The following is a 27,901-nucleotide window of genomic DNA, read 5'->3' as shown; positions in this document are numbered from 1 at the left end:
ATACACTGTGACGCTACAACTGATGGAAATATATTTGTTAACTAAATATTCACAAAATAAATCTCATCTTACAATAGTATGTATGTATAAAGGCTTTGGGCCGCCCACACGTTGTTGTAGGCCCAGTTTAATGCAACTTAATGTTGTACAATATACTGTATGCACTAGGGGGTCCCTGCTCCATCTTGCTTTCAGTTAAGGGGTCATTGGCTTAAAAAAAGGTTGAAGACCCCTGATTTAAATAATAGGTTGTATTAAAATGCATACTATCCAGTTTATGAGTTTTGTTTCCAAATGAACACATTTGGCGTGATGGGTGTTTAAGACGAAGGGGTTCCAGGGCTCCAGACTGCGGCCATTTTTGGAGACAGTGTGAGTCCTTTTTTTAAAACTACTCGCGTAATTTAATAATTTTTTTTATTTCATGTTTATAAGGAGGAGAGAGTGAGTTGGCCAATGTGTGTGAGCGAGGCAGGGTCCGATTAGTCTACTGCGTGGGTAACGTCATCTACACTCGTGTCTCGCTGTCGTGGCGTCACACTCGTCTGCACAGCACTGTTTGTTGTGGTTTGGGGTTTTTGTTTGGGTTCAATTTCCCCTTTTCTTTGGCCTCCTTGTGTTTTTGTCTTTCTTTTCTCTCTGGTCTTACGTTGCTGGTCCTGTCTTGTGTTTCCCTGTGCCTGTTTGTTCTACTTTCTGTTTTATTTTTTGACAGCTTGGTTTCCTGTCTTGTCTAGCTTTGCTTTGTTTGCTTGATTGTCCAGCCCCACCCTAATGTGATTCACCTGATGTCTCACCTGTTCCCCATTACCTCGTTACCTCATGTATTTAACCCCAGTGTTTCCTTTGTCTCTTGCCAGATCCTTATGTTGTGTCGCTGTGTGCATGTCCCCACCGGCCTCCTGTGATAAACTCCCCAGCGTTTCGTCCGTGAGTTGGCTCTGTTCCTCTGTGCTTTCTTTTCCCTTTACTGCTCCCTGTTTTTGTGTCCCCAGAACCCCAGACCTGTGTTGGACCTTTTGTTTTTTTCCGGATGTGGCCAGCGCCCCTAGCCTTTGGGGTTTTGCCATTGAACTGAAGTGTGTTACAATAAACGGCTGTACTACTGCTCCTGCCTGCTGTCTCTTGTTGCATTTGGGTCCTGTCCTCACCTCTCCCGTGACACTGTTGTTACTATGTTTCCATGAAAATCATGATGTTGCAGTCCATATTACATGCAGCTGAAGATCATCCATTTTGTTTGCTAAAGGCCTAAAAATATTTGGGTAGTGATAGCCGATGTTGAGGAAGCTTAGCCTAACGTTAGCCCTCCTCTTTTTTGCAGTCTTAGTCTCGCTTGCCTGCCCCTCCAAGCTTCTGGAGTGCACTTGTCGGCGGAGCCGTATCCATAGATCTTTGGAGTGCTGTAATAATTGATCTCGTCACAACATCGACCACATTTTGACTCCGTGTTGTCTTGGTCTCAGACAAAAAGGACGGGATTTAACACAAAAACTGCTGGATATCACTTAAATGTCTGTGCATTTACAGTATTTGCATTTTTACATCAATGCTAATGTCAGCTTTGACATTTGCCACATGCTCACTTGGGTAAGAGATGTAACGTGAGAGACGGATATATGCATATAGGCTGCTACATATGGATAAATTATTTGTTTATCTTGTAACAAAAAAAAGTGCTCCCTCATCACTCAATAGTTCCCACACTTGGTGTTAGATAGTTAGAGACCCCTATTAACATGGAAGTCTAAGCACCTTAGATATGTTTTTTTTTGTTTTTTTTTAAAGCAGAGGAGTGAGGGGGGTTCCTGTATGGGGCTGAGGCAATGTTAGAATTGACAATACTTTGTTCAGATTTCTGAATGTGTATTTGTTAAGCATCATTCAATTAAAATGTGACTGTGAAATAAAATAGCCCATTGTAGTTTCTGTATTAAAAATAATTACAAAACAGATCAAATGGGGGAAATTTGAAAAATTGAGTTGCAGGTCGATTTAAGGAATCGCCCCTAACAGTTTTATTTAATGGTTACAGTGCTCCTAGTTAAAATAATTGTTGGTTGCTGCCCTACTGAAAGTATGTTTCTATGTTTTCTTACTTATTTGAAAGAAAAACATTGCTCAATAAGTTGCAAACGGATGCAGTTAAATTTCCTGGCACACGCAGCGTCTGAGTCTTAACACCCCTCCGTAGGTGGCGTGTAAAGAGTCGGAGGCTGTCTTAATCATTCTGAACAGTGGAGAATGCCTCAGAGCCCCTCTCTGTTAATGGCACCATCAGTGCGAACAGGGGATGTGGAGGGGAGGGACAGGCTGAAAACCCCAGGCCCTACAGTGTAGGCCGGGGTTGTTATCTGCAATTACCCTGATTTCTGAGCCCTTCAATTAAATGACTAAGGTGAAATTCATTTGTCCCTGTTGATACTGCCAAACTGAGTTGGAGATGTTCACCAAACAGAGCCTGACCGATACATTGGCGGGCCAATATTAGGCATTTCCCAATCTATCGGTATAGGCATTGATAATGGCCGATTTGTAAAATCTAAAAAACTATATATTTTTTAAAGTATTAATTCATCAGAATCATTTATAATGATTAAAAATAGCCAGAGGAGGCTCTACAACATCTCTGTTAGTGATGGCGTTGCGCAGTCTGTCCACCAGAGGACGCCCTACAGCGTCCCTGTTAGTGATGGCGTTGCACAGTCTGTCCACCAGAGGACGCTCTACAACATCCCTGTTAGTGATGGCGTTGTATAGTCTGTCCACCAGAGGACGCTCTACAACATCCCTGTTAGTGATGGCGTTGTATAGTCTGTCCACCAGAGGACGCTCTACAACGTCCTTGTTAGCGATGGTGTTGCACGTCCCTGTTGGCAACACTGATTTTCTTTTTTAGTTATTGTGTTTTTGTTCAAAGGACTTTAAGTTTCATATCTTTTAGTTTGTATTTTATACATTTTATTTATTAGAACCTTTATACATTTTGATGTTCCTCTGTTCTGAAATTATCGTATTATATTTTCGTGTATCTGTATTGGCCTAAAAAATCTTTTATCACTGTTTGGTAAGAAACCCAGGACTCAGTGTTTCCGCTGTGTAGTTTTCAGCCGCCGCTTCATTGCTTTATGAAATGCCATGAAGTCATAAATACACAACTCTGCCGAGCCGTCTGCTGAATCCTCAAGTCACAGTCACCGGCTCGCCCCCCCCCCCCCCCCCCCCCCCCCCCCCCCCCCCCCCTTTGAGGGTGAGCAACTGGAACAGTGGCAGGACGGCATCACACTCAAAGTCATGGCAACCAAATGTTAACCCTTGTGTTGTCTTCCCGTCAAAATTGAAAATCAATGCTTTTTATCGATTTTAAAAAAACGTTATCATGTTTTTGTCCCTTTTTTCAACACCTTTGATGCTTTTTTTCAGTGTTTTTTATGTTTAACCCTACATAACACTAACTCATTAACTTTAGTTTTACAGTTTTTCTGGAATTTATGGTCAATTAACCTAATTTATAAGAAATGATACCTAATAATTGAGTTAATAAAGCAGAAATTAGGAATATTTAGACTAAAATTAAAGGAATGTATGTTGGATAATCAGACTGGAACATATCAACTTTTACCCAATAATATTTCAAAAACACTTTAATTTTTTACTCCAAATGCTGTAAGACTGAATAAGTCACCCCAAAATTAATGAAAGTAGAGATTTGTACTTGCCAAAGAGGGTTGTGTGGAATCAATCATGTTACTTTGGGGAATTAAAAAGAACATTGATATAGGAAAACGGGTCAGTTTGACCAGAGGACAACATGAGTGTTAAATAGCAAATGAGCCCACTGATGGCTACGTTATTGTACATATTTTGGACAACATTTTTATTAATGACAGTAGTACTGGTCATAGTAGGTGAATTTGTGATCTGAGATGCAAAATGTGTTGTGAATCTGGAATTGTTCATTAGCTCTGTGTAATATCTGTAGTGATGTCCATAAAGCTGAGCGGTTGTAAAGTTGCTAAAGCGTAAGTTATTGGCAAAAAAACTCATTCTGTATTTGATGACCGAGCTTTAGTTCTTCTGTGCTCTCTCTAAAACTGTTTGCATTTAATATAAGCACTTTCATCGCCCTAGTTATGCCATCAAATTCCCAAATACATAGTTATTGCTAATTCTCCCTGCGTCCTCAGACAAATATTGCTGCTAGGGAGCTCCATATCTAGTAATCAATCATATCACCTCTCTGAACCTGCTATGCAATTTATTAAGTGCCGAACAAATGGGCCGGAGCAGGCGAGCGGCTGTTCCCAGGGCCAGAGAATGTAAATCTAAGCAGAGTAACAAATTAGTCGGACTTTGCTCTTTTTTTCCTGCTTGCATGCTAAAATTGCTGGTGGCAATGCAAAGCAACCCAAGGTAGACATTAAACTTACAAAGGTTATAAGAGACATTTGCATTTGCAGGCAGACAGCCAGAAGTAGTTGCTACCAATGCATTATGGTGCTATTAGACAAATGGTACTCTACGGTAATTGTTTTTCCTCCAGTTTTAGGCATAAATAGTTTTTTTCTTCTAATTATGACAAAACTCCTTTGTGCTCACCAACTCCAAGAACATTATATCTTACTTGCATAGCGTAGAAAAACACCAGTTCTGGACATGTTGTAATTTTCCGAGACATTAGAAAACAAAAAAGAAGATCCGTAGTGATCTGATTGAGTGAAACACACTATGACCCAGATTCAGCCTGGCTAAGTATATTCAGATGGTTGCATTCTAATCACACCTGCTAACAAAATTTGTCTCCAATGACTGAACTCCTCATCTCCAGTCAGTATGTAAATAAATCAACCCTGTCATTACACATATTGTTGGACATTTGCACAAAACCTGTATTACATTCATTGGCATTGTGTGTTAACAGCAAAGGACAATGATATTAGCCACACTAGCAGCAGGGCCCTATGGGATGGCAATATTGTTCGGGTTTCCCAGGGAAACTAGGCTGAAACAAACCTGAACTTCAATTCTGCTTCTTTCATCCATTTGACCCAAAACCACAGGCCCCGTCTTTCGGGGAAGCTTTAACTTAAAAACAGTAATTTACTTTCACTGCTGTATGTTTTTCTTACTTTTTGGTGGTTGGTAATGTGTTTACTGGGAGTTGAATTAACTTTTTGGCCAATAATTGATACATTTTTTCCAAACATGCAGATGTTGCTACTATTGATTATGGAGAGGTAATGCATTTTGGGATTGTAGTCTCAATCCATTGTTGAAGTTGAGTCACCAAAAGTCCCAGTCAAGTCCCGAATCCCCTGAGTCCAATGCCCAGTCACAAAAGAAGAGTCCGAGTTGAGTCTGAGTCGAGACACCATTACCATTAGTCGAGTCACAAGTCCAGAGAATAGCCACTCGAGTTGGACTTGAATCCAAGTCCAGGACCATCACTGTCTATTACACATAAAACTAGTTATAAACTACATCCAACTTCAGAGTCCTATTTCATGCTTGTGTCCAATTTCCTTAATCCACGTGTAAGTCACCAGTGTGTGAGTCCAAGTGGAGTCGCAAGTCCAGAAAATGGTAACTCAGACATCCAGGGCTCCAGTACTCCCTCACTGTGTCAATCCATCTGGGAAGTTTTCACCTGGCTTTTGATCCCCTTTTTGAAAGTCCTATGAGTAGCATACCACTCTAAACATCCTTATGAGAAAGTAATTAGGTGCCAAATTTGGCGCAGGGGAAGTTTTCCACAAAACCTCAGAAAAACACTCAGGGCTCAACGCTAACTTTTTAAAGTTGCCAGGCTTGGCAGCCAGGCATGGGCTTTTGGCTGCCGAAATTGACAATATGGTTGCCACAGAGTACGGTCTAGACCTGCTTTTTTATGAAAAGCGCTGTGATATAACCATTGTTGTGATTTGGCGCCATATAAATAAAATTGAATTGAATTGAATGTTATAAACTGCCAATATTTGGAGCAATTAATTTCTTATGTAACTATACCACACATTTTAATAATAAAACAATGAGAGAATGGTTTGCAGTATAATTTCCCATCCCTCTCAAACAGAGAGATCAGAAAACTCATGGTTCGGATCACGGTTTTGATTTTTGGATCAGTACAAAAAATGGGGGAATTTAACTGATTATTAAAAAATTTAATAGCAACAACTTCTTTCAACCGTAAATTGCTGTTACAAGACAAAACCAGATGAGGAAAGGGGGTATTTTACAATATTTTACCACAAGGTTTACCACTTTATGCAGACAACCAAAAACTGTAAAACAAAACAAAAAAAACTAAAAACAATTCTTTTAAAAATAAGATTTTATTAGTTTTGTGAGTTTTGATTTGTATATATATTTAAAAACAAATATTGAACAGGTGGTTGCCAAAGGGGGCAACCAGAGGCCGTGAAATGGTTGCCAATTGACTCAATGTGGTTACCAAGGGCGACCGTTACTGTCGAGTCCTGACACTATTAGATACACTAATACACTAACGTTTTGCTACTCCTATAGATACGATAGAAGCATATCCATATACAGTATTATATGCAGTTTAGAATTACCTTTCCTCACATAACAAGGAACACACTGTGATTCAGTAAAATTACATTAATTATGAATAAACTGCATTTTTTTCTGCCAAAGACCCATTTAAGCAAACAATTTAAGTTGACTTTATCAATCCAGACACATTACACCGACAGCAATTTCCGTTATTATTTTTTTGGGTACCAGTTTGAGACATAATTCAGGAACAAAGACACCAGTGCAAATTGTGGGCAGACTGAGTTGGTGTGTGTTGCAAATCAGGAAAGCGGGCAGCTCATCAGTATTTCCCCCGCTGAATACTCGTCATGGATAGAAATGGCAACACAAGGCTCTTTCAACATGAATAGCAGCCTCATACCGATGCTCCGACCCGGTCGTGAACTTCCCGGTATCTTTTGCAAACAGACGTCCCCTGAAAATGGCAGAATGTTTGAAATCCCTCTGCTAGATTTTCTCTGTGCCCTACGAGAAGCTGATTTTTCCCCCTTCTCTCCTCAGTGTAACTCTTCCCAAACCTCACCTTTTTATCTGGTCACTTAAAATTCATAAAGTGTGACTCGATGATTACTTTTACACATACTGCCTTTGACCTCCTGTCGCTTAATTAACATAAAGCCGCGGCGAGGAGAACGAGCCATCGCCTCGTCTTTTGTGCCACTATAATTGCATTCTTAATTTTGGGAGGTGAGGAATACTGATACAGCAGCTCAGGCCTGATTCCACAGGAGTTGCATTGTTGTTGGGGAAGGACAGAGGGGAGGGAAGGGTGGGGCTCTCCTGGGAAACAATGGCAGAGATGCAGCCCATCAATGACAGTCCTCCTTAAAAAGCCTCAAGTTGGCACCTAACTTAAATAATTTGTCATAAGGATTCAATATTATAGCCATGGAAAATTGAATCTTTGGACAAACCAGAATGAATGATTGAATTCAGAGTGTGAACTCTGATGCTGTTTCTTGCTGCCGATACCGATTCCCGTATCAGAACTTGCATATTGGTCGATACCAAATACTGATCTGATACCAGTGTGTGAAATATTTTAGTATCTTTGTTGTTGTTGTTTTTTCTTTTAATATCCAGGTTGACAGTCACTCATAACAGAAAAAGAACATAAATAAACTACTTTAACGTAGATTTTCTTTAGGGCTTTATTATGTTGGTATCGGATCGGTGTATGAACTCCAGTACTTCACGATATCGATACTGGCTTAATAGGCAGTATCGGAGGCAATATCAATACCAATATCAGTATTTTAATATCTCTAGTGTGAACCTGAAAATCTGCTGATTTCCCTGACCGACCTATGAAATGTGCTCCAGTAGACATGTGTGATTTACTCAGGCAGGTGGTACAATGAAAGGCAGTACACATTCTTCTTTTTTCCGCTTTCTACTGCAACAACAAAGGATGGAGACTGAGTTGAAGCAACATGTATTTATGGTTCTGCTTGGGCTCTATGCAGAGCTTATGCCGTGGCCTACGTACTGTAAGTGGCCTGATGCTTAATACTTGTGCGTGGGGGTGTCTTCGTTGTTCTGGTATATTGCTTTAAGAGAATAGCTTGTGTGTATGTGTGGGGAGTAGGGGTTGGTTAACAAACTCTGTACTTTTTTGGGTGCAGACCAAATTATGATGGTTCTACCGAGGACTGACTGACCCTCTGAGACCTAAGGTCGTTTTTACACTTCATTGTCCGTCTGGTATTATTCTCTAAAAAAGCTTGTAACACATCAACCCTGTTATCTGCAGTCAAGATATGGACATCATTTTTTCAGGACAAACTGGGTTATTAGAATATGTGTGCTGCAGTGAGGTCACTTGAATTTAAAAAAATGGTTGTAGGACCCTAAAGACAAAACAATGAATAAAACGGAACATGAATCTTCCAGATATGTATTGCTATCACAGACAAAGCAGTACAAGCTCAGCCAATCTCCTCTAAAACACTTCTAGTATGTCTTAGGAGTCACACAGAAGAAACAAACATTGGAACTTATCCATTTGACAAAATACATACATATTTTCAAAAAAATTCCAGACACTTTTGCCCTCACGACATTTACACATGCCAATAATCAAAATAATTATTTCATATTTATTGATGTACACCCACAGCAATGCTACACAAGCATTTGTGTTGCCTAAAACAGTTCTACTGTATGTACAAAATAAACAAAATAAACATAACTCATATAAAGCACAAACTATTTACATGTCTTCAAAAAAGGCCCAAATATATGCCAAATGTCAAAACAGGGACGCCATTCTCCTCTGTTAAACAGTAGTTATCTAACTTATCCCCTCTGTTATATCTTTGATCACATACTACAATAGTTTGACTTGGGGATTATTATCTTTCCCAGTCTATACTCTTTGCTATCGCTGTTGCCCATATATGGGCATAATGCGTGCCTTCCGTTCCCTAAACAAACGAAAGTCACGGCACACAGACAGAGAGGATACACAGAGCACGGAGCTAGCGGCAGAAGTGAGCGGAAAGTGATGAATTATGGATTATTACCAAGTGGATAAATCTTCGATGTAACAGTTTGGATTTAATGCTCAACGAGTCCGAAAAAAATTCCAGTCTGGATAGAAATTCACCTGTAGAGACTAAGAAAGACCCCAAAGAGACCTCCGTGACCGCTAGCTTGTTAGCTGCAACAATTGGTAAGTTTCTGTCTTTTATGGCTATTAAATAATTAAATATGAATCAGAGGTGCAGTTTTAGGTCGTGCACGACCATCTCGGTTCCAGAGCAAACCAGTGCCAGTAACTGAGAGCTCATAAGCGCGAGCACGTCTATCTTCTGTGCATGTTGAGAGCTGAGCTCCGCCACGCACACAAACGCAGAGCAGTGCGTGGATATATGGGTCGGGCTCTACTATCTATACAGCTAACGTTAACATCGTTAATCGTGGGTTAGCTCTGGGCTGTTTAACGTCAACTTAACTTTAATTGAAACAATACATACTTCGAAATTACACTTAAAATAACTTGATAAATGATGTTGTAACCTTACAACGTTCCCCACCGAGCATTAGCATGAGCTAAAATCGCTTGTCAACGTAGCACATAACGTTAAGCTGGAGCCATATTGAAATCAGGTCTCTGCTGTTTTACTGTGTTGATAGTGGTAGTAGTCTGATGATATCTGACTGTTTACAGTGTGTATTAATATTAGTTAGGTAGTAGTCTGATGATATCTGCAGTCACGTGATGGGGACATGCCGGAAGTATTTTCGTGGGCCCGGGATGGAATTGGAGCAACAATTGATTCCTGTGTGGACACGCCCTAATTGTCATATGTAGTACAGTTAGTAGGCTTAAGCCGAGTACATTGTACTAGACCCAGCATCTGAGCCTCAGAACTCAGGGTCATGTTTGGACCAGGACTCCATAGGAAACTTAGAATGTTTATTCACACATAAAAATCTTTTTTTTGCCTCTACTCTTCCTTGACTGTATCTAATGCCAATCCGTAATCTGGCTCATGTTCTTGCCATGGCCTTTTCTGGTGTTTTGCTGAAGGCTTCCATGGAACACTAACGGGTGTAATGCCTTGCTTCAGGACTCGTACAGATTTTTAGGGTGTACTCACTTTGCATTCAGCTTCTGCCCTCGGATTTCCCCAGCATATCCGAGGCCTCAAACTGTTGCTTCTCAAACCGTACAGCTTGCAGCAACCATGCGTTAATCCCATATAACCTTGTCAAGGTTGAGCTTTTGAAGATAACACAAGTCTGTTGGGATAGTACCAACGTAGATAAGAAATATACATTTTATAATCAAATATTGATTTTTTTTTTTTCTTTTTCTGTCTTGTTTCCAAGTGTGTGACATCACACTGACCTTGCACGACGACAAAGACTCATATTTTCCTGCAACTGGGAAACAGTTGGAATGTTGGCTTTAGTGGTAAATACTAGAATTCATTACCATATTTGATTGATAATAATGAAAATTATACTTTTTGCTCATCACATTGAAACTTTGCCACCCAGCAGGCAGCCAGTGTTTTGTTTACTCACTGAATCAAGCTGCTGTTCAGTCTGTGAAGTGCATATTGATCGACCAGGACATTAGCTTAATGTCAAAATGTATTTGGTGAAGGTTTTTGGGAGGTGGTAACAAATGGGTGTGAACTTGAGTTTATTTACCATGATCACAGAGATACATTTCACAATTACAGGATGTCTCTTTGGGTCTGCTGGATTATCATTTAATCATGCAAATTGAGTTTTTTTGACATTGTGGATGTTAAAAATGGCTGTGGGCTGCATTAGTGAATGCATTAGTTTACTCACCGTTCAGCCAGCCACTCCCACCATGCAACAGCCATCTTCAACTGCACCTGCATCCATTCATCCTCAAAGTACCATGCAATACACACATTTAACCCACATAGCCTGTCCTAAAATACTTCAAACAGGATGTTTCTCCTTTCATTTTAATAAGGAGTATTTCAATATAGACTTAGACTTAGGCTTTATTAATCCTTATTTGGATGACTCCCGCAAGGAAATTGAAATTTCCAGCAGCAGTTTTCAACAAGAAAAAACAAAAATACAGTATAGAGCGTTTTTAAAGGTTGCATTCCAATAAAGTTAATTCATTTTCTTAATTTACCAGACTACTGTAACTGTTCTATTATTTTCCTTTACCCACTTAGTCATTATATCATCATTATTGATAATTATTATCAAAAATCTCATTGCATACATATTTTATGAAAGCAGCAAAAGTCAGCACTACAATATCGTTGCGTTATCGATATCGGGGTATCTGGTCAAAAATATCGTGATATTGGATTTTCTCCATATCGACCAGCCCTACGTCAGGATTATGTCAGAGCTCGCGATAAAACATATAATTTCACCCCGCAGATATAACTCTTTGCGCACCAATTCAACAATCTAGAGTTCAGAGTTTCCCACAGGTTGAGAATGGTGGTAGGTGGAGTGGGATTTGAAGGCAAACGATGATCTACACAACAATAACAGATAATTTAGAAAGAAATAACTATTTACATATTACACAAATCAGACTAATAGATGATGCAGATACAGTGGGGTTCGAAAGTTTGGGCGCCCAGGTAAAAAAATTGGATTAATGGGCATAAAGAAGCCAAGAAAATATGGAAAAATCTCCAAAAGGCATGAGAAGAAAAAGCTAGATTTTGTAAATGATGGAAATAAAATCTAACTTTTTGTGACACATTATACAAATGTATGTGTATTTGATGCCTTTTGGAGATTTTTCCATTTTTATCTTGGCTTCTTTATGCACATTAATACAAATGTTTACCTGGGGGGCCCAACCTTTCGAACCCAAATGTAAAGTGTATCCTTTGATGTGCTTTGTCCACTAAATCTAAGAGTTATAATTCAGCAGATAAAATACCTGAATACCCAGAGGTATATTACCCAAATGTTTTATATTTAACAACTTAACCATAAAACTTTACTATGATCCACACAGACAGTTGTTCAGGTCCATTCTGGGCGTATTGCTATCTAGATTCTCATCTACAGATAAAAAGTTGGTTTTACCCCTCACCTAATCACAGTTTAGTATTTACAGGTCAATTAGTGATATTTAAAGTAGTTTACCTAACGGAGAGCATGTGTATGCTTAAGCTTTCTTAACAAAACTTCTCCAAGCTAAAAAAAAAAAAAAAGATTTCCGTGTCTGAATCACTCTCGGTGGTGTGATCTATAAGTAGATGATGAAGAGGAACATGCAAAGATAGAAGGTGCACACATGAAAGATCTTTACAGTAGTTTAGCTGTCAAAAGAAAATAGAAATGGTTCCCCCCCCGAGCGCTAAGATAACCAGGCAGCACGGCAGAAAGGGCAATGTGGCCTCCCTGTGCAGAAGTGGTTTATGTAGAAACAAGACCGCAATCAAGCACAAGGACAGGGTCTAATTACTCATCTCCCCCCCCCCCCCCCCCCCCTCAATCTTTCAGAGATCACATCACTGCTCATGAATTACAGGCTTCATGGTGACCCGTCCCTGTCAGGGGCAATCCTCCCTCTGATGGCACCTGGGCCACGCAAACACGCACACATGTACGAGCTGTATACAGTATGGCTCTTAAGTTGTATTCACGGTATATGCATGAAATAGAGCGGAAAAAGTGTAGGCTGCACAGCTTGAATCACTGGAGGGTAAACCTGTCAAAGCTCAGGATTTTTCCTTCACATGTGAATTAAATGCATAATATGCCTGGCATTATTTGACATACATGACATATTGACATATTTATAGTAAGTTAGAGCCCGACCAATATATCAGCGGGACGATATTATCAGCCGATATCATACTATCACTACTATCATATCAGCCTTAACAATGGCCGATAAAAAAATTCAAAATTAATTGCAATGATTATTTTTGTGTTTTTGTTCAAAGGACTTTAAGTTCCATATGTTAAGTTTGAGTTTTTATACATTTTATTTATCAGAACTTTTACATGTTTTGATGTTCCTCTGTTCTGTTGTGACCATAAAACAAATTATTATCATATTATTTTAGTGAGAACTCATAAATAACTACAAATAACTTATGTTAGGGGAATCTGTTTGTTTTATTACTTGTTTCTAGATTTGTTTTAAATATATCAACCAATATATTGGAATATTAGATTTTTTAAAATAACCTAGCATTTGTATTGGTCGGGCTCTACTTTAAGTATTAACCCTTATACAAATTATGTAAATAAGAAAAAGCGTAATTCAAGACTAAGTTCAATTTCAGGAAGTCCATTTAAGAAACAACGTCTGTTAGGAACTGAGTGAGTTCCGTGCAGTATATGGTCACGGAGTGAAGAAGATCCAGTCTTCTACCACTAGATCTCTAAGACATTATTTTTTATTCACCAGGGGTGAGGGATGGCGTTTTCCCCAGTCAACTGTACTTCTAACATCTGGTATGTGTTGAGACTTGAACCACCTGTGCAGTGATTTCTGTTGTATTCCAACAACGTCAACTGAAAAATAAGATGAATGATATTAAAGGGAGCAGTGTGAAGCAGTGTCCTGAGTTAGGATCCTAGTGGCCTGAGGGTAGAGGGTCTCCCTGAGCCTCTTTGTGGTAGTCCCTCCTACTAGGGGTGGGGGAATAAAATTGCTACAGCATAGTATGGAGTTATGTTCTGTGGTGACTGACTGACAGGCACAAGACAAGAGCATCATATGCCCTGGATACAGACTGACAGGCTGAGGTTGTAGTTCTGGAGCACCTCCCACCAGGGCTGCAGCTATCGATTCGTTTAGTAATCGAGTATTCGATTATCATCGATTATTCGATTATTATCATAAAATATGTATGCAATGAGATTTTTGATAATAATTATCAATAATGATGATATAATGACTAAGTGGGTAAAGGAAAATAATAGAACAGTTACAGTAGTCTGGTAAATTAAGAAAGATATCGTGTGTGTGTGTGTGTGTGTGTGTGTGTGTGTGTGTGTGTGTGTGTGTGTGTGTGTGTGTGTGTGTGTGTGTGTGTGTGTGTGTGTGTGTGTGTGTGTGTGTGTGTGTGTGTGTGTGTGTGTGTGTGTGTGTGTGTGTGTGTGTGTGTGTGTGTGTGTGTGTGTGTGTGTGTGTGTGTGTGTGTGTGTGTGTGTGTTCCTCTTGTCCTGGGTCAGATCAGTGTGTGCCTGCCTGCCTCCCTCCCTCCTGTGTGGATTGCTGTTTGTTAGTGTTGCCGGTCCCTGTAAGTGTTCCTCTGCTTTCAGTTTTTCCTTCGACTTTATTTTTGTTCCCGTTCTGCCTGCTTGTTTCCTGGACTCCTTTTTGTTTTGTGCATTTTTTGGAGTTTATTAAATAGTCAAAACTACCCTTAGTTTCTGCCTCTGCACTTTGTGTCCACCATTCTCCAGCTTTCCATAACAAGATTAGTAGCAAACTAATAAACAGTGCAAAATGTAACCATTTAATTCCATTACAGTGCAATATTTAATACTTAATCTCATTACTGTGCAATATTTAACACCCAGGACTTTTGATACAACAATCTATTTTTGCATAATATGCTATGCATACAAACCCTTTATCTTTTTTACTATTTTATATATGTATATAGTTTCTCTCAGAACTGTGTACCAAGTTCCCCCCTCGTTGCACAGGTACTGCACTTGTGTATAATGACAATAAAGGCATTCTATTCTTCAAACCGACAGCTTTCATTATAAATAGTTTGTAAAACATTGCGATTACAGAGTAGCACGCTGTAGTTGTGTGAACAGCGCGGTGGACGAGAGCAGCGGACGATGATGTTACCCTGTGTTGTGGAGGAGTATACTGGATGTTTTCTACTGAGACGATGTGGCAGCATGTTCGCAGCTTTAAATGATTCCAAAATGTCTGTTGTTCCCTCTCGCCTGTCTCTTCTCTTAGAACCCTCACTATTTTTGCTGTCTTCCTTTTATAGTCTGCACTATCAGTTCTGTGTCCACAGAAGCCCGTTGCTTGCAACAGTCATCCTTGCGGAATCACAGCGAGCGGTACTTCAGCTACAGTGATTAAGCGAAGCTTCGAGGCAAAGAATTTTTCAGCGAGGAATTTCTTGTAATCCAATTTTTCAAATACTAGTTATTCAAGGAATCCTCTTTGTTACTCTTTACCTTTCGTATATTGGCGTGAACAAAAAACAATCGGTTCCCTTTTTGGGTTCATTGATGTCAGACTTTGACTTAAATCCTGAAGAGGTTGTAGTAACCCTGAATATGATGCTTCACCATAAGGAAGCAACAATAAATGTCATAATGAAATTTGACTTCTAATAGTTAAGCATATCTAATGTTATAAAGTTTCTTTTAGTTCTTAAGTACAGTAAATATCAGATACTCCAGTAATGCTTTACTTTGACCAAAGTCATTTTCTGGGTAAGATGCTTGTACCTTTTATTGCTTTCAAGTACTTTGTACACAACTGGAGTTAGTAACTGTAACACCCAAAGCAAAATAATCGACTAAAGCCATTGTATTCCCAAATGTAGTTTAGGATTGACACAGGCAACTTGAGTCTTTATTTTACTCCTGGTCTACAGTCTAACACTATTGAATTGCAGTAACTTCATATAGTAATTTCACTTTTGATAAAATAGTGTAGTACAGTATATTTTCCATTCAGTCAGACGTAAATACAACCGTGCTGGACTGAGGTTTAGTATCTAGGCAAATATCTTGTCACATGTAAATCTTTGTATGTAACATCGCCTTGTCAGCTGTTGCAAAAAAATAAATACACAGATGGGCCAACACACACGCACCTACACACACACACACACACACACACACACATAAACACACAGTGAGCCCTTCCCTTGCCGAGATTGATTTACCTTAATGTCCCAGGCCTGTCGTTATCATGGGCCTCTCAGACAGGCCTGCTATGATAGCTCGGGGAAAGTGGGACCGAGGTGGCAGCAGGCGAATGATGGAAAAGAGCTTCTTATCACCGATGGAGAGATCAATCATTCTTCCACTGAGGGAGAAAGAGGGATTTAGGAGAGTTGCTTTGGTCTCTTTCCTAGGTAAACTGCTCTACTCACTGTAAGATGTTGGTATAGCTTAATGTATTTTAGCTAAATCTGACTAAGGTCTTGCATTTACAGTGTCCCATGAATAGACTTTTACTTGACCACAGTAATGGTAGTATAAGTATGTTATTATCCTTAAGAAAATGGTAAGTAAAATTATTTAAACTTTTCAATTTTAGAAACTGGAAACGATCCAAACATTAGTGTCAATCAACTAAGTATTAAATCGTCTGATCATTTCAGCTGGACATGTAGGTCTAGACATTATTGTGTAGTTTAATTTAAAATAAAACCTCAAATTTTATACATTACTACTACTACTATGTGTTTTTGTGAGCAAAATTCGATCCATCTCTGTCCGCTCATCCGGTGTCGGGTTGCGGGGGCAGCAGCTCCTGCAGGGGACCCCAAACATCAGTTTTCCGAGCCACAATAACCAGCTCCAATGGGGGGGGGGGGGGATCCAGAGGCGTTCTCAGGCCAGGTTGGTGATAGTCCCTCCACCTAGTCCTGCGTCTTCCCTGAGGCCTCCTCCCAACTGGTCCCAAGGTATTGAAACGTCTTCACTTGGGGCACGGACCCATTCCCTACCTGAAGAAGGCACTCCATTGGTTTCCTGCTGAGAACCATGGCCTTAGATTTAGAGGTACTGATCCTAATTGCAGCGGATTCACACTCTGCTGCGAACCGATTTAGTGAATGCTGAAGGCCATCAAGACTACATCTTCCGCAAAATGCAGCAATGAGATCCCCAGCCCGCCAAACTGCAACCCCTCCCCACCCTGGGCATGATCCCAGGCTCCCTCCAGGATCCTTGAGAGTGAAGAGCTGGTCTGTTGTTCCACGACCAGGACGGAATCTGGATTGTTCCTCTTCAACCCCAGGTTTGACTTTCAGCCGACCTCTCCTTTCCAGCACCTTGGAATAGACTTTACCAAGGAGGCTGAAAAGTGTGATACCCCTGTAATTGGCACACACCCTCTGGTCTCCCTTTTTGAAGAGGGGAACCACCACCCCGGTCTGCCACTCCCTAGGCACTGTCCCAGACTTCCACGCAATGTTAAAGAGGCGTGTCAACCAAGACAGCCCCCCCACACCCAGAGCTTTCAGCATTTCTGGACGGATCTCATGAATCCCTGGGGCTTTGCAACTGTGGAGTGGTTTTACTACTTCCACCAGGGAAATTGACGACACTCCCCCATCATCCTCCAGCTCTGCCTCTACCATAGAGGGCGTGTTAGCTGGATTCAGGAGTTCACAGTAACTTGCACAGTACCGAAACCGCTATTCTAAGAGTTTTTAATGATATCTTTTTAGCAACTGACTCTGGCGATTGTGTTATCCTTGTGCTTTTAGATCTAACTGCTGCATTTGACACAGTGGATCATCAAATATTGATTTCACGTTTAAGGCAGTGGGTGGGCATCAGTGGCATACCACTGGAGTGGTTTAGGTCATACTTAGAGGCTCAAACTTTTTGTGTTAGCATAGGTGATTTTGTATCATCCTCCTGCTCCTCTCTTGTGTGGGGTCCCACAGGGCTCAGTCCTCGGCCCTCTGCTTTTCTCTTTGTATTTGCTTCCACTTGGTTCCATACTTAGAAAGTACGGCATTTCTTTCCACTGTTATGCAGATGACAGTCAGATTTATGTACCTCCTTAAAAAGAAAAACGATAACTCAGTTGGACAACTATTCAATTGTCTTGACGACATAAAAGCCTGGATGGCTCTGAACTTTTTAAGTTTCAATGATGAAAAAAACAGAAGTGATGGTTTTTGGATGCACCACTGGGTCCCTGCCTGTAGATTTGGGCTCCTTGGCACCCTATATTAAATCTAACATTACAAACCTAGGAGTTAAAGTGGACCCTGAGCTTAAATTTGACAATCAAATCAAAGCTGTTGTCAAATCAAGATTCTTTCATTTGAGGCAATTGGCCAAAATAAAGCCAATTTTATCAAGGCAACATTTTGAAACTGCTATCCATGCCTTTATAACTACACGGCTGGACTACTGTAATTCACTATATGTGGGGGTTAGTGGGTCCTCCATCACCCGTCTCCAGATGATACAAAATGCAGGAAATGCTTCACTACACTCGCTTCCTATTCAATTTAGGATCCATTTTAAAATTCTGTTATTTGCTTTTAAATCACTAAATGGTCTTGCCCCGCCATACCTCTCTATGCTTCTACACTCTTATAAACCTGTCCGCGCTCTCAGGTCAGATGATCAGCTGCTCCTGACTGTGCCTAAAACTAAGCGTAAGCTCAGAGGGGACCGTGCCTTTGCTGTGTCTGCCCCTAAACTATGGAATGATCTGCCTTTGCATGTAAAACAGGCATCTTCTTTATCTGTTTTTAAAACCCTTCTTAAAACCCATCTTTTCTCTTTGGCTTTTGACACATAGTAAGATGTCGACTTCATTTACTTGTTCTTATTTGCTACTTTGTGTGTTTTTAAATTGTATGGTTATTAATTATAAATGTCTTTGTTTATTTTCTGTACAGCACTTTGGTCCACTTTGGTTGTTGTAAAGCGCTTAACAAATAAAGTTGGTATGGTATGGTTCCTTAAAGCACTCCTTCCACCACCCTATTACCTCCTCATTTGAGGTCAACAGCGTCCCATCCTTACTGTGCACAACTTGGATGGTGCCCTGCTTCCCCCTCCTGAGTTTTCAGAAGTAAACAAATAACTGGAGAGGTTAATCTGGGTGTATTTAAATCTTTTCTTTACTGTGCTCTAGTGATCTGTCCATCTCTGGCTTCTCGTACTGACAGGCCAACTACATATTTAATCCACATTTAAGAAAATAAAGGTAATGGATGACACTCAGCATTGGCAGATACCCAATACCAAAAGACACCGATCGGGGCCAAAAGATTCTTGATCGGGACACTCTTAGTAGTAATATATTTAAATTTACTTGGTTTTAAATGGAGCATTTCTGTCAAAGAATGAAATAACTGCTTTTAAACTCAACATGTATATATTCTGTACATAGATCAGATTTTAAGGCAAGACTCTCTGCTCCTAATGTGCTCTAAGTGTGGAAAACCCACTACAAGCTCAACAGGGTGTCCTGCAGGTACCCACCGGTACAATTGACTTAAGAACGACCCATACTGGTTTTTCAAGGCCGATACTGATTTATCAGTAGCCTGGAAATCCAGACCCAAATCTGAAAGGTTAAGGGTCTGGATATCAGTAATGGAAATGGCCCTACGCGAGGCGTGGCACCAAGCACTAATTTAAAAATATCCCTGCACGCAATTGGATAATACTATGACCAAAGTTTATTGACTCATTCAGGACTTTGACGTCTCAGCGCTGTCGTCATCTTGCCCCGCCTTTATCAGATACACTGATGTGATTGGTGCAGCTCACCTTTGGCCCGCCTACATCAGATACACCGATGTGACTGATGTGCAACTCAGCTCCAAGGGCATAGTTAATGAGCAGCATGAATCGATGCAAGAGTGACTCACTGAGCAAATTCAAATTGTGCTCTTGCAAGATTTCCATGGTAGATTATTAGGGGTAATGAAATCGATATGCATGCAGATATGCATTTCCAGGGAAAATGAAAAGTCAAAATTAATGTTTTTGGAATGTTACAAACTCCAGCACAAAACGTTCAAATGCTTTAAGCAATTATTGAATAAATGAGAAACTTCCAACATAATCCCCTGTAACAGATAAGCAGACATTGTTGTGGAGGGGGGGGCATTAAGTCAGACTCAGCGGAACAGCAGAGGGACAGACACAGAGCTGTAGCCGAGCCAAACTGGTGCACTTTTTAATATATTAACTTTATTGGTTATCAGTCAAATAAAACTCTAATACAGATGAACTGCAAACTACCATAAAACGACCCTATAATGGCCCCGGGCTGATAATCGCACTATGCCTACAATTGACAGTGCTGAACACGGATCAGCACCCTGGACAGCGCTCTTTACTGTATTCATTATTTAGGCTATAGACCTTTTCAATGGAATTCTATTGGTAGGGCCGGCTGGCTCCTTGTTTACTTCCTGTTAGTTGATGTCATTCACATACACTGCAACAGGAAATCAACTTGGGTCCCTTTTAAGAATATTTATGGTTATCTGTAAAAAAAAAAAAAAAAAAAAGGTCTTAAAGGTCTAGATGCATGAATAGATATAACCCTCATTTTGGCCTCGGGTCAAATTGACCCTTTTCCTATATCGATGTTCTTTTTAACTACCCAAATAACATGAATGATTCCACACAACGCTCTTTGGCAAGTACAAATCTCCACTTTCATTAATTTTGGGGTGTCTTTTATAGCATTTGAAAGGGAAATTTAAGTGTTTTTGAAATAGTGTTGAGTGAAAGTTGACATATTCCAGTCTGTGATTATCCATCAACATCCATTCCTTTAATGCTAGTCTACATAATTCCTAATTTCGGCGTTTCTAGCTCAAACATTAGGTATAATTTCCTATAAATGAGGTTTATTGACCATAAATTCCAAAAATAACTGTAAAACTAGAGTTAATAAGTTAGCGTAACGCAGTGTTGGAAACGTAAAAAAAAGTGACAAACATTGAAAAAAAGCATCACAACTGTTTGAAAAATGGACAAAAACATGAGAAAAAGTTAAAAACATTGAGAAAAAGAGTCAACAATTGTGTTGAGTTTAAATTTTGACGGGAAGACAACACAAAGGTTAAAGGAAGCAGGTCATATACAGGAGGGGCCATTATTGCGTGATATTGCTGAAGAGGAAGGGGCTAAGATGAAGCAGTGGTTGATCATGAATGCTCCTGCTAAGTGCTACCCTTGTGTACTGGTGTTGACTATGCATGTAAAACAGAGTTCAGGGTTTAACAATAAAGGTTGTCCGACGGCCCAAGGCAAGTGAATCTAACAACTCCGTTGCCTGTTCATAAATGTTTTTTACGATTTCTTTTGTTTTTATTGTATATAATGCCAGTAAAAATTGACTCTCAAATAGTTTTTACTTGCCCGCTCGGGCAAGTGGAAAAAAAACCTTAGCGTTGAACCCTGGATTTACAGCTTTCCCTATTCCATTTTTAATTCCAGGTACATACAGTGCTGCTCGTGATTAGAGGGATCCCTGCTTAAGTTGACTAAGGGCGTTTTCACACCTGTGGTTCGTTGCTTTGGTCCGAAGCAGTTGGTGAGTTAGTAAACTCGCAGCGATTTGCCCTTCGTCGGTTTGGTTCAGTTTGGTTTCACACCTGGAAAAATTACAAGTCACACAAGCACGTCCACTACTCTTATTGGTCGGATGTTTCTGGTGGCGGGAGCAAAAAAAGGAAATACAGGAACAAGGTCCTGTGTCCTGGACTAGTGCGTATTTCTTTTATCTCCATGGTCAAACCATTTAATTAAAATGATTAGACATTGTTTTGCGAGAGACGCTACGTCTGCTCAGGTCACAGAGACTTTGCTCTGCTCTGGCTCAAATTTTAGCAGCAGCTGGTTTGACAAGCTCAGACTGCTAAGCTACCTGACTACAGGAGACATTAGCTCAGACTGCTAAGCTACCTGACTACAGGAGACATTAGCTCAGACTGCTAAGCTACCTGACTACAGGAGACATTAGCTCAGACTGCTAAGCTACCTGACCACAGGAGACATTAGCTCAGACTGCTAAGCTACCTGACTACAGGAGACATTAGCTCGGACTGCTAAGCTACCTGACTACAGGAGACATTAGCTCGGACTGCTAAGCTACCTGACTACAGGAGACATTAGCTCGGACTGCTAAGCTACCTGACTACAGGAGACATTAGCTCAGACTGCTAAGCTACCTGACTACAGGAGACATTAGCTCGGACTGCTAAGCTACCTGACTACAGGAGACATTAGCTCAGCCTGCTAAGCTACCTGACTACAAGAGACATTAGCTCAGACTGCTAAGCTACCTGACCACAGGAGACATTAGCTCAGACTGCTAAGCTACCTGACTACAGGAGACATTAATTAAAGGCTGTTGGTGTGAAAACGCCCTAAAAAGAGGAATAAAAAAAACCATCTTTTATCTTAATTTAACATTTATCAATTTGCCAATCTCTGTGGGGATAACATAGGGGTGTGCATACTCATGCCCCCTGTGTTTTAAGACAGGAAAATTATGTATTCATGACACATTCATTCACAAAGAAAATTAGTGTCCTTAGAGGTTGGATTTTTCCTCATTTTTTAAGATTTATTTCCAAAAGAATTAATTTTATTCCTCTTTTTAGTCAACTTAATCAGGCGTTCCTAGATTCATGAGCAGTGCTGGATTTGAGTAGGTAGTGATGTCAACGATTGTGCCTGCTTGTCTGTGCTATTTCTCTTCAGCACAACATGGCTTCAATCCATTTTGCACAATTTCCTAAACAGACCTATCAAGACACTTGATATGACAAGCATTAAACTCACATTGTAAACCTTTTTTTTTTCTACTATAATTCAGTCGATAATGAAGATAGCTTTTTCTCCCCTCTCTTAATCTGTCACATGCAGAGCTTTGCCCAGCCAGAAAAATAGCTGTCAGATAATAGCGTTTAATAGCCTGCCCATTATATTACAAGCCATTTCTGTCTGAAATAACTTTGATCTGAGAGCTCTTGGAGCGTTTAACTATGGCGCAGAGGAGGCACAAGGATCCTCATTTAGCCTAATGACCACTTTAATCTATATCATGCGTGGACCTAACAACTGTCCCTGATTCAATATGACCTATCATATAATGCCTATGAAATCCAAGCTATTCAAGTCTAAAGTGAAAGTGTTATTGATCCCGAAACCTGGATATAGTAGATGGCGTGACAGTCCTTATGGCTCTAGATTGCAGGGAGAAAGAAAGACTACATTGACAGAACATTGTATTATTTCCATCATTTCTTCAGCAGCGCTAAAGAGCGATATTTAGTAATACAGCCTCTCAGTTTTAATTATTGTTTGCAAGTAGCTTTGAAATATAATTGTCAAGCAGTTCTCCCTCATGAATGTTAAACGTCCACAGAGACCTTTTTTATTTGTTGCCAACACGCTTTGTTAGTTTGGTGCAGTTGACTCACTTCCACCTACCTAATGCTGACAAATTGTGAAAGCCCACTAGTGGCACGTTTGGAGATACATGATGAAGAGGCAGATGGCCTCTGCTGATGGCCATGATGTGTGCATGCCGTCCCATCTGCAGCCCTTCTCACGAGCTCTTATCAGAGGAAGACTATCTAGATTGCAGAGCTCTAAGTAAGGAGTTCCCCAGCAGCTTTAATTAGCAGAAACAGTCAAGCTCATTTGTAGCCAATATCCTGGGCCACACGGAATCTGTGGACGCAGATTTAATTTTTTTAAAATAAAACTCATTTTGTAAACACAGCTCCACCACAAGCAGAAAAAAGTCTGCAGATTTTCATTCTGAATTTCTTTTTTTTAAAGTTTATGACATACTTTCTGTCCATTTTTAGTTATGATACCATTAGCCTTTACATGCTGAACAAATGACACATGAGATATCAGACTGTTACGTCCCTATTGTGTCTAGGGGTGTGTAAGGCGCAACCAATTTATAATAATAGACCCAGGAGAAGGAAAAAGGAAAGACTGAAATGCTTCCAAGTTATAGACATAGTCATAAAGGATCTATCAAACCAACTAATGATATTAACACAAAAGGCAGTCGATTGAAACTGACACGAACAACGCCACTGGCCACTGGCCACGGCCACCGGTTCTGGTCAGGCCTCCACAGGTCCGCACACACCAGCTCTGGTTTATGGCTCTCCGGCTCACACAGGCCTCCTCTGAAGCCCCATTCCTGGTTGTCACTGGCTCTGCACAGCTTTTTCACACCTCCCCTCGTGGGGGCCGGTGTGACACAGCGCGCACCTGGGGTGAGCGGCACATAACACAGACGTTTCTACGAAAGTAAGCGTACCTTGAATGTCGGTCATAAAACTCTTGTTGCATAGGAAAGATGTGTGCAGGCATAACTTTGCTAAGCATGGTAGGTCAAAGGTGAAGCATGAGGTTGGTTGTCAAACTGAGTGATTGTTACACCAGACAGTTTGGGAAATAATTTAACCATTGTCCTTTATTTTCTCTTTCAGATACCTTGGTTAACCTGGGGCTTGGTTTAAAACCAGTCTGCTAGTGTCTCTTGGCCCATCTGAATTTGTTTAAGCAATTTTGTCGCATTACCAGACCAGCAAATACCAATGTTTGTATTGCAGATACAAATGAAGACAATAATTAGACCCCCAGCTCAATTTTACTTTAAAGCGCTCATATTCTGCTCATTTTCATGTTCATAATGTTTTTTTACCAGAACAGGTTTCATTTTCAAAAAACACCATGTTTTTGTTGTACTGCACATTGCTGCAGATCCTGTTTTCACCCTGTGTGTTTAGGTCTCCGTTTTAGCTCCAGAGTGAGATATCTCACTTCTATACTATCTTTGTTTGGTGTCATACAAGCTCAGTAGCTAGGTAAGATCCCATCAGCTAGATAACTCTTTCTCCAGCTTTGGTCAGTCCAAGGCAGGATTAGCTGGGAGACTTCTTCTAGACGAGGGCAACTTGTGGAATACCTGCAGAACAGGGACAGGAAGTAGTTCTTTTGGAGATTATGGTCAACTAGTGTGTGTTGTAGCAGTGTTTTGCCATTGAGAACGAGCTAGCATGCTACTGTTAGCCACCTCGTCTTGGCTGTTGACGTAGAAAGCCGTGCAGATTTGGAACCGCTTACCCGGAGACTGAAGACAGAGGACATCCAGAAACCGGATCTTACTCTATAGAAGCATGGAAGTTTGTATGCGTGTTAAAGCACCAGAGACAAAAAATTACACCCCAAATCCCAGGAAAAAGTGTTTTTTTCATGATGTGGGCACTTTAATGTTTGGTATTAACCTCTTAATGGCCAAGTTTGTGACAGCATCAATGACTAAGAATGAGCACATTTGAGCTAACCAGTAATATTCCCTATGGAGAAATAACTTAGAGCTCTCTTGTTGCTTTTTCAGATATTCCTGCAGATGAATAAGGCCAGCGTATTGTGCGATATTGTTTTCTCACTTTCTGTGTTGCGCCAAGCTGTTTATGCAGTCTACAAAAATTACTGTGCTCTGAGAGTTGGAGCCAAATGTGGAAGGACACAATGCCCAAGGGTGATTTGTTTAACTTTGAAAGGTTCTTTGGTTTGTGTTAGATTTGCTGGGAGCTACGCAGCAGCGGATCATCTAGCCTGTTCTCCCGAGTGGGTAGCAGCCAACAGAGTCTGGGCGATGCGCGTGGGTGGAGAGGAAAAAGATAACCCCACCAGGGACTAAACGACAGTCCTCATTTAGACAACCTAGGCAGGCCAGCCATTTAACAACACAGAAACAAAAAAAAACATTAGATAATCTTTTCCTCTCTCTTGGACTCTCTCGGGAGTGTAATGTTATTCTCTAACCAGAAGAGAACGAGTTGGATGTATCTCATGAATCAAATTAGAGAGCCTTTAATCCTTTAAAGTGAGGGTCTCAGGAGGGTGGGGTTGCAGATGAGGAAGCACACACCAAAGAGGTAGACGACCGATGAGGGGGAAAAGCCCACACTGAACCAAGTAGAAGACAAGATAAGTGTGCAGAACTAGGGTGCTGTCCTGTGAGCTGTCAATCTGCACAGTTGGATGTCACCCTTTTCCTACTGTGTTATGGGTAAAAAGAGTGTAGATAGGGCTGCTTCCTTCCTTTCCTAATCCAGCCTAAACACTTAACCAAAGAGGGTGCGGTGGAGATCACCTGGGTCTGTGGGGATCAAAGCCGCTTCAGCAAAAAAAAAGAAGTCTTGAGGAGGGAAAAGCTGATGTAACAAGAAGAGGTAGATTAGCATTAAAGACCTGATAGATGCAAAGGAAAAAGAAGTTTCCTGGGCCTCTGGAGCAATCTTTTCCGTGAATTACCACGCCTGTGGATTGCTGTTAATGGCAGCGATACCAGTGTAAGTAGCCATCAAAACAAGCATTGTTTCACCGAATGAACAAAGCTGTAATTTCATTCACCGCTCTGTTAATCAGGCTGGACAGTGATGGATCCAGTTAAAAGTAGGGCTGGTTGTTGCCAATGGTTCCCCAAAGGTCCCCATTCAATTACATTTTCAACTCAATATCAGTTAGGTTAGGGCATTTTCTGTTACAATTGCAATTTTGCTTGGATATAAAAGAGATTCTCAGAACTTATTCTGTATGTTGCACAATTGAGAAACAATCCTCAAATATTTTTATAAATGTTAACATTAAGAATTGATTCCCAAAAAGTTTGTTCAAAGTACTTTTTACTTTACAAGACTAAAATTATATTACCATATTAAAAGATTGATTTTGGGGATTTTAACTATCGATATCAGATCACTCAAACAAAGATCAATTTTAATTTGAGATTTGATTATACCAGCCGTAGTTGAAAGGATTAAAAAAGAAAAAACAGTGTCCTGGTTTGAAATGTAGCCTACTATCTATAAGTTAGCAGACGGCTCCTCTATTCCCACCAGGCCAGAGCTTGATCCCCTTGTTAAAGATACATTTTAATTTGAGATTTGATTATACCAGCCGTAGTTGAAAGGATTAAAAAAGAAAAAAGTGTCCTGGTTTGAAACGTAGCCTACTATCTATAAGTTAGCAGACGGCTCCTCTATTCCCACCAGGCCAGAGCTTGATCCCACCCCCGCCAGTCATATTTGCCTGTCTCTTTGCTGATGTCAAATCACTTAACTAATTAATTAGTAGTTATAGCTGCATAACATAGATGGACATGGATGAAGGAGTTACTACTGATAGAGAACGCACATAAGGGATCTTTTCCGGTGGATCTGCCAAGAATTGATCGATGGCCAGTGGCAGTGGCCCACCGAGATCATTATGTGGGAAAACGAGACTAGTCTGCAGCCACTGGATTCTACCCTAATTAAAGTTTTGACCTGATGATGGCGCTGGATGAAAAGTCAGTGGATAACCAAAGTTATTAGTTATTTCAACCTGACGGGAAATGGGCTTGTCCCCAAAAGTTTATGGCAGTCCATCCAATTAGAGATATATCATTAAAAAGAAAAATGGCAACCCCATGGTGGCGCTAGAAGAAAAGTAAGGGGGTCACCACAGTTACAAGGCGTCATAAAAACCATCTGAGGGACCGTTTTTGATTCAGTATCACAGATGGAAAAAGCGTGGATATATAACTGCCATCTGAGAACCTTGGTTTCAGTGAAATGTATAGATACTTTACTGCAGGGCTAGGCAATATATTTATATTATGTCAACAATATATGAGGCTGTGTCCCGTCTTTAAGTGTTGTCTTTTCCTGGTTTTAAAGGCTGCATTACGAAGTGATGTAACTTTCTGAACTCAACAGACTTACCAGTTTTCCTATTAGCCTTTACCCACTTAGTCATTGAATCCACATCATTGGTGATTATTTATCAACACTCTAATTGTGTAAGTATTTTGTCAAGCACCAATAATCAACCCTACAGTGGTGTGAAAAAGTGTTTGCCCCCTTCCTCATTTCCTGTTCCTTTGCGTGTTTGTCACACTTAAGTGTTTCGGAACATCAAACCAATTTAAACAATAGTCAAGGACAACACAAGTAAACACAAAATGCAATTTGTAAATGAAGGTGTTTATTATTAAAGGTGAAAAAAGATCCTAACCATCATGGCCCTGTGTGAAAAAGTGATTTCCCCCCCTTGTTAAAACATACTATAACTGTGGTTGTCCACACCTGAGTTCAATTTCTCTAGCCACACCCAGGCCTGA

The sequence above is a fragment of the Etheostoma cragini genome, chromosome 22 (assembly GCF_013103735.1).
Source record: "Etheostoma cragini isolate CJK2018 chromosome 22, CSU_Ecrag_1.0, whole genome shotgun sequence".
In the NCBI taxonomy this organism is placed as follows: Eukaryota; Metazoa; Chordata; class Actinopteri; order Perciformes; family Percidae; genus Etheostoma; species Etheostoma cragini.
This window is presented reverse-complemented; position numbering follows the sequence as displayed.